The sequence below is a fragment of the Protomyctophum bolini genome (assembly GCF_963924005.1).
Source record: "Protomyctophum bolini genome assembly, chromosome: 24".
Taxonomy (NCBI): domain Eukaryota; kingdom Metazoa; phylum Chordata; class Actinopteri; order Myctophiformes; family Myctophidae; genus Protomyctophum; species Protomyctophum bolini.
In genome coordinates, this window is record NC_137885.1 from 4958329 (window position 1) to 4967001 (window position 8673).

At 44.9% G+C, this 8673-nt stretch overlaps 1 pseudogene across 1 annotated transcript in view; it reads right to left on the reverse strand.

Moving 5' to 3' along the window:
• Positions 1–4867: 4867 nt before the first annotated feature.
• Positions 4868–8673, reverse strand: part of LOC308311958 (kalirin-like) — a 65701-nt pseudogene continuing 61895 nt past the window's right edge. The window contains exon 55 of the transcript XR_013966267.1: positions 4868–7927. The product of XR_013966267.1 is annotated as a kalirin-like (transcript). The remainder of the gene's footprint in view (positions 7928–8673) is intronic.

Consider the following 8673-nt stretch of genomic DNA (forward strand, 5'->3'; position numbering starts at 1 on the left):
CTGTACATTCCGTTGATGAAATCGGCTGTTTTAGCATTCCCGTGAGGGTTCAAGAGGTCAATGTTAAGAGCACCAGTTAATATATGTATACCTTGTTGTTTATATTATCGAGCATGTTATCAAGCTTCTGATTAAATTATGTGTCTAGACAGGATCCAGGTGTTCTGTACACACAACTTATGATTATGTTTTTTTAGAATCTGCCACATCAATTTCAATGGTTACGCATTCCATAATTCCATCAATGGTGGTTGACATTGATGGGATCATGTTGCATCTTAAGCCGCATCTACATATAGTGCAACTCCCCCAGATTTTGAGTTGGCCCTGTCCATTGTGTACAATTCATATCCCTCCATTCCCACATGATGGCACATCATAACCTTTTTCTTTTTCTAACCGGGTTTCGGAAACCGCTATTACGCTGAATTTAAATAAATTGACACAGATATTTCTCAATTTCTTTATACTTTTTGTACAAGCTCCTGCTGTTGAAATGAATTATTGAGAGAGCACCTCTTTAAATTGCTTATCAGTATAGTAGCCTACTCACAGGTATTACTAATCCTGTTAAAGAAGTTGTTTTCCGGATCTATATCATTACCAAAATGGTGGATTTTGTGATCAAAAGTTTTTAAATTGAGATTTTCATATTTTGAATATAGTAGATGTATGGAATCACTCCCATTGTTAAGAAGATTAACAGTGGATTCTAGATCATCATCATCATCAATGTCCCTAAAAGGGAACTGAACTTCATCCTCATTAAGTGTCATTAAATAAAATCATGACAATCAGCTTGGGATTCCAACAATCCGCATTTTGCATATACCTGCACTCACGCTCGCACGCACACGTCCGCCCGCACACACCGGCACACACACACACACACACACACACACACACACACACACACACACACACACACACACACACACACACACACAGTGTAAAGAAGGAACGTCAGAGTCTAATGCAGATAAGGGAGCGTGAAGTCGTGCAAATTGTGTCGAGTGATTAGGTACATGAAGTGAAGGTTGTGCAAATTGTGCCAAATTGTCAAATTCTGTGTGTTAACAATTGTGATGAACTGTAAAAGCAGAGGGACATTTTATTAAGAGATTTTTGGGCGTGCAAATTGTGTCGAGGGGGGGGGGGTGTCAAAGTACAGAAACAGAGCCAACATAAAATAATATAATACTACAATAAACGTGCAGTATTCAGAGTTCACCACTAGAGGACACTAGCACTCAACGAATAGCAGTGAGAAGTTGTTTTAAACGTGTTAAGTAAAGGCCTATAATGTATGGCTATAGGTGGTCATTGTTGATCGATAGATAAATCACTGAAAGAGTGATTAACCGCCGACGCAGAGTGGAGGTGGTTAACCACCCTGAAGGTGAATTATCTCCCAACAATGACCACCTATAGCCATACATTATCCTGTTTATTACACGGGATGAGGAGAGTGTATGGAAATCAGATGGGAGAAGACCTTAATTGAGGCGGCTGGGGTGCTGTACTTAGTTTAGACAGTTTTTGGTTTAGACTAGTCATTGGTTAGACCGGTCAGTAGTCCTACAACTACAACCTATCTCAAACCCTCACCCTAAACCTAACCTCCCACGGGGCAGCACACCTAAACCTATAACCTTAACCCATGTCTAACCAATGACTAGTCTAAACTAAGTATGCACCCCGGCGGCTGTTCATAGCTATACTGTTGAGTGAGTCAGTAGGCTAACTGCTGTATGGGGCCGAGACATGGACCCTTATACAATACAACAAGAAAAAGCCCTGGATGGAGTCTACACAATTATGCTACGAATGGCACGGGTGCAGTACTTAGTTTAGACAGTTTTTGGTTTAGACTATATAGTCATTGGTTAGACCAGTCATTAGTCCTACAACTATACAACCCATCTCAAACCCTCACCCTAACCCTATTACCTCCCACGGGGCAGCACACCTAAACCTAACCTTAAAGGTTTTATGACATTCATTTTCATTTATTTTTATTTTTATTTTTTATTTTAGGTTTTATGACCTCAATTACACGCATAAAACCTGAACTTTGAACATTCAGTGGATTTCTGTGTCTGAAGTTTTCTTTGGGGTTTGGAAGCCTTTTGAGCTACAATGAAAACAGGCAACACAGTGAAAACAGTGACATCTGCTGGCAAATCCCATTGACATAATATATGGGATTTGCAGGCTCTTACATGACAAACTGCCGGCAAATCAGAGCACCTGTTTGAGCCAGAAAACCCCAGATCACAGAAAATCTACTGAATGTTAAAAGTTCATGTTTTTTGGGTGCAATTGAGATTAGAAAGAAGAACTATTCCAAAACCTTTTTTTTAATGTCACAATCCCTTTAACTCATGTCTAACCATGGCAATGACTAGTCTAAACTAAGCATGCACCCCCCTACCACGGGCCACGGACAAAGTCAGAGAGAGAAGGATGAGGCTGGCAGGGCACTGCGTCAGGCACCCAGAAGTTCTGGATGCCTGACGCAGTGCCCTCGGTCAATTTGCCTCAAGTTCTGGGCCAGTTAATTATATCCTCCAATATCTGGCTTTCGTAAATTACCACATGGACTTTTATTGTTTGTTTAGAGTAAAATGTTTGTTTAAAAAGTAATAGTAAGCATTGCTATAGTGTATATGTTCAGTAACAGTGTTAAATAGCTCTTTGTGATAGTAATCATTGCTAGAGTGATTTGTTCAGTAACATCGTTAAATATGTCTATATATTGTGATAGTAATCATTACTACTCTATACGTAGCAATGATTACTTTCACATTATAGAGCTATTTAAATTGAATTTAAACAAATTCATATAGATAATTTAATAGCCTATATACAAAAGTAACTATTAGCAAAAATAGTTTTCAAATAATTGTAGTGGAGCAAGATGCAGTGACACAGAAGTATAAAGTATAAAAAAGAATAACCATGCAAAGTAAAAGTGTGTGTGTGTGTGTGTGTGTGTGTGTGTGTGTGTGTGTGTGTGTGTGTGTGTGTGTGTGTGTGTGTGTGTGTGCGTGTGTGCGTGCACATGTGTGTATGAGAGAGAGACAGAGAGAGAGAGAGAGAGAGAGAGAGAGAGAGAGAGAGAGAGAGTGACAGACAATTGGGTTTTTTTTCTCCAATAGTGTCACATGGTACTCCTCAGTTCAATCTGATTGGTCTGAATTTGCTGCAGTCTGGGAGTGGAGGAAAGGAGAGGAGAGAAGAGAGATGGGGAGAGGAGAGGAGGAGAGATGGGGAGAGGAGAGGAGGAAAGAGGGGGAGAGGAGAGGAGGAGAGATGGGGAGAGGAGAGGAGGAGAGATGGGGAGAGGAGAGGAGGAGAGATGGGGAGAGGAGAGGAGGAGAGATGGGGAGAGGAGAGGAGGAGAGATGGGGAGAGGAGAGGAGGAGAGATGGGGAGAGGAGAGGAGGAGAGATGGGGAGAGGAGAGATGGGGAGAGGAGAGATGGGGAGAGGAGAGATGGGGAGAGGAGAGGAGGAGAGATGGGGAGAGGAGAGGATGTGATGTGTCGATAAAGTTATTTACATCTGTTCACCTGTGATGTGTCGATAAAGTTATTTACACCCGTTCACCTGTGATGTGTCGATAAAGTTATTTACGCCCGTTCACCTGTGATGTGTCGATAAAGTTATTTACGCCCGTTCACCTGTGATGTGTCGATAAAGTTATTTACACCATTCACCTGTGATGAGTCGATACATTTATTTACACCTGTTCACCCGGGGTGTGTTGATAAAGTTGAGGAGGGACTTACCTTTCCACAGGTGTACATTTCTCAGTAGCGGCCCCCTGTGGTCATAAGAAGTGATGAACATTTTAGTGAGCGTGCACACACACACACACACACACACACACACACACACACACACACACACACACACACACACACACACACACACACACACACACACACACACAAGGGGCAGGAGAGGATGTAAAATGATGTTTATTACAAACAGGACAGCCGAGAGTGGAGAGTTTTAGCAGCCAGCTTACATCATAGGTCATATAGGTCATCAAAGGGTCGATCTGTACAAACACTGTTTACTGTTTCCATTCTGCTGTTTTTATGTTTCATAACATTTTTATATTTATTTATTTATGCAATATTTATTTTATTCTGTAAGACTGAACGGTGACTGATTGGAACCAGAGAGAGAGAGAGAGAGAGAGAGAGAGAGAGAGAGAGAGAGAGAGAGAGAGAGAGAGAGAGAGAGAGATACTTTGCTGTAAGGGCTGTGTGGTGGTTGGCACCATTGAGAGAGACAGACAGGCAGAGAGAAAGACAGGTTGTAGTCGTACGACAGTCACAGTGAGACGCTGTCAGTCCCACACTGGAGGGGACAGAGAGACAGGCAGAGACGTAGAGAGAGAGTGAGAGAGAGAGAGACAAAGACGAACTGGAGAGAGAGAGTGAGAGAGAGAGAGACAGGTACAGATTGACATCTCCCTGACCGGTTTGTGTCAAGCCATGTCTTTTCCCATGATGCACCTCTGTGTCCTCTGGGTGTGAAGTGACACCATTTCACGCCGCGAGCGCTGGGTGTGCAAGCCTTCGCGTTTGAGTAAATCAAATGGCCACGCCCCTCTTCCAGGTCACGCCCCCTCCAAGTACAGATTTAAGACCATAGCCATGGAGGGGGGCGCGCCGCCTCAAGTCAACTTGAGCCACGGGAGACACCACAGAGCACGCTACAGTGCCCGAGTTGCCGTGTCAGACGTTGCGAAGTTCGCTTATAGCCGACTCAGCCCCCGGTCGAGTTGCGACCCGATATATGGACAGAATAGTAAATCATGTTCTTGGGCGAGAGCGTTTCCCCCCCCCCCCCCCCCCCCGACTGCCACTCAAAGTGATGAACTGCATGGCCAATCACGGCGGGTCCTTACGCAGACGCGAAGGCGATTCAGCGCTCGCTTTTCACACCTGGACAAGTTGAACCGCCCCCCTTTTTCTCCGTGACAAGGTGCAACACAAACTGTTTTTAACCCATTCTGACCTGAGATCAGATTCATACGAGGTTTCCACTAGGACACACACTGGTCTGATGAACCCATTCTGACCTGAGATCAGATTCTAAAAATGTCAGTCGTTCTTCGATTTTTCAAAAAATAGCAGACCTACAAGCTCGTAGCGCGCCACTCGGTGGCTGCGCTACGAGCTTGTAGATCTGCTATTTTTCAATAGCTAAAGCATGACATGATGCCGACACCAAAATGGGTTCCCGTTCAGAATGGGTTAAGGCCAAACCGCACCAATGCAACTACAGTCGCAACTCCTTGAAACAAAGCACGTTGTAAGGTCGACCGCACCAATGGAGTTTCGTGGCCAATCATTGGCGTGGTCGGTCTTAAGACAGACTTCCACTATAGCCAATGGGCAGGCCCTTTCAGATGGTCACATGTCACATCTGTAGAGAGAGAGACAGAGAGAGAGAGAGAGAGAGAGAGAGAGACAGACAGAGAGAGAGGTATAGTGCTGTATTTCTAGAATTAGTATTATTTTTATTATTATTATTATTATTATTAGTGACATGTGATCAGAGTTTATGTACAGCTACAACTATACACACTGAGACACACACACACATGCACACACACGCGCATACACTCACACACGCACACACTCATGCGCAGTCGCACACACACACACACGCACAGTCGCACACGCACACACAAACACACACACACACACACACACACACACACACACACGGGCTACATTGGCGGCCATGTTGGCTCCAATGGGGTACTCCCTGCATGACTGTCTATATGTAACCATGGTGATATATTTACTTCTATGTGTGTGTGTGTGTGTGTGTGTGTGTGTGTGTGTGTGCCATTTCAAACACTATGAATGAAACAAACACTCTCCGGTTGCTATAGAAACGCCACAATTAAGACACAACAAAACCTTCAGTCTCAAAATCTGTGAAAAAACTAACATTTTACACACACACACTTGCGCATGCATGCATGCACACACACGCACACACACACACACACACGCACACACACACAGGCGCGCGCACACACGCACACACACACACACGCACACACACACGCACGCACACACACAAACATTAACATGACAACATTTTGCCTCATTAATATTCATAATTAATAATTATAATATTTTTTTTCTTCTTTACGACGACGATGATGACGTCATCAGGCTGTTTGTACAAACTATCCACATATAGAATGGTCACCATGACAATCGCATGGATGCTCAGTTCTGATTGGTGATCTTCAGGATGCCACGGAGTCTTCTGATTGGCTCGAGGAAGGTCCACGGCGGTCAAGTTCGGTTGGTTCTCAAAAGCTTCGGGTCCAGGGACCTCGAGGGGGTTCAAAATGGACCCTAACAGGTCTGTAACTCTGAGAGTGTACGAATGGAACCAAATGGACCCTTACACTCTGAGAGTGTACAAATGGAACCAAATGGACCCTTATACAGGTCTGTAACTCTGAGAGTGTACAAATGGAACCAAATGGACCCTAACAGGGTTTGCAACTCTGAGAGTGTACAAATGGAACCTTACAGGTCTGTAACTCTGAGAGTGTACAAATGGAACCAAATGGACCCTAACAGGGTTTGTAACTCTGAGAGTGTACAAATGGAACCTTACAGGTCTGTAACTCTGAGAGTGTACAAATGGAACCAAATGGACCCTTACGGGTCTGTAACTCTGAGAGTGTACAAATGGAACCAAATGGACCCTTTCAGGTCTGTAACTCAAGACAACAACTCGGTACAAATGGAAACCTCTCAGAGTTGCGTGCGGTCCCCCTGCACTCCTTCCCGATGCCGTGATTATTCTTTGGAAAAGACGAGCCGACTATAAACCACAACTTTTGACCACTCCGAGCTTTCGGAATCGGAAAACCTCCAGTCGTCGTCTTGTCTGGCTCACCCCAAACTATAAAGTTTCGGAAAGCCCTTCCGGAGCGGAAGTATATATTTCCGAGCAATGCAGACGAGACGAAACAAGCTGTGTCAGGTGTTTCCTGATCTTCCACTGTAAAGACCCTCCCCCGCCGCCCCGCCCCACATTGTCATGCCTGATTTCTTTGCCAGGTGTGAAATGCGAACAATTGATTCTCTTGTGACACTGAAGTCCCACCGGGACAATCCAAGCAGGCATCCGAGTTATAACGGATAGAGTGGGAGGGAGCGACACGACACCCCCGCCCTGGGGGGGGGGGGGGGGGGTACTGGGTACCAGGAGGCGTGGCTTATGGGGAGAGGGGGGGGGGGGTACTGGGTACCATGAAGTCGTGGCTCGTGTTCCGTGGCATATACGTGGCGTCGTGGCGGTGATGTCACCTTCCGTCGGCCGATGAGAAAGAAACTGTTTTATTTTCTTCCTTTCTTTTTTTTTTTCCTTCTTCTGTCTTTTTTTTTTGCTGTTGCTGTCTGTAGTTCTATTGGTCAGTGTAGTTCGTGGTCATGGTTGGTCGTGATTGATCGGTGGGTGGGGTCAGAGATCGCTCGTCGATTGGTCAGTAAAGGTTGGGACACGGGGGTAAAGGTCGACTGTGATTGGTCGGAGAGTTTTCGTCGAGCGGCGAGCAAGGTAGGAGTGTGTGTGTGTGTGTGTGTGTACAGTATACGTGTTTTTTCTGTGTATGTACAGTGTGTGTGTGTGTGTGCGTACGCATTTGTGTGTACATATATGTACAGTGTGTGTGTGCGGGTGTGTCAGTGCTTTCCCAGCACGCTGCGCGGCACCCAGCCCTCGGCAGGGGGCGACTCTGAGTTGGCGGGCCGGTAGACCAGGCATCCTCCCTGCTGATTGGTGGAGAGGATCTGGACCCTCTCTCCACGGACCACCGTGATCTCGTCCTCTCGGACTGCCGAGAAGTCCTCCAGAACCGACACCAGCTCCTGCACACACACACACACGCACGACACACACACACATGCACGCACATGCACATGCGCGCACACATTTACACCGGTGGTAAAAAAGTTGTGCCTCCCCCTCAAACTCCGCTTCTCCCCAGTCCAAGCTAGATTATCATAGCTTAACTAAAACTAACGGAAAAAAAACATTTTCATTAAAGGACCACTTCACCACTTTTCAACGTATCATACATTATTCATATAATGGGTCCTCACTAATAATCATGATAAAATGGCGCAATTTCTTTCTACTCAGTCTGTGTCTCATAGGAGGGGCTGTGGGCAGTTTAGAAACCGTCTTCCAGTGACATCATCATTAGGCAAAAAAAGTAATTAAACAGGATTTTTTTTACAATTTTTTTTAGATTTTCATTATCGTGAGAAGGATGGCTTCCATTTTCGCATTGCAACTTTTCAGGACTGGAAAGCCTGCAGTTTCTATTAGCTTGTATTCCCCATCGATGATGTCATTGGAAGACGGTTTCTGAACTGCCCACTGCCCTCCTATGAGACACAGACAGAGTAGGAAAAAAATGCGCCATTTCTTTCATGATTATTAGTGAGGACCTATGAAGATAGGTTGAAAAGTGGTGAAGTGGTCCTTTAACTGAACTACATAAGAACTAGAAAGGGAAAAGAAAAACTAACTGAAACTGTATTGTGTGTTTACAAAACGAACTAAAACTAACTGAAATGACAAAATGCCCTTAGTTTTTTTTTTGCGGCTT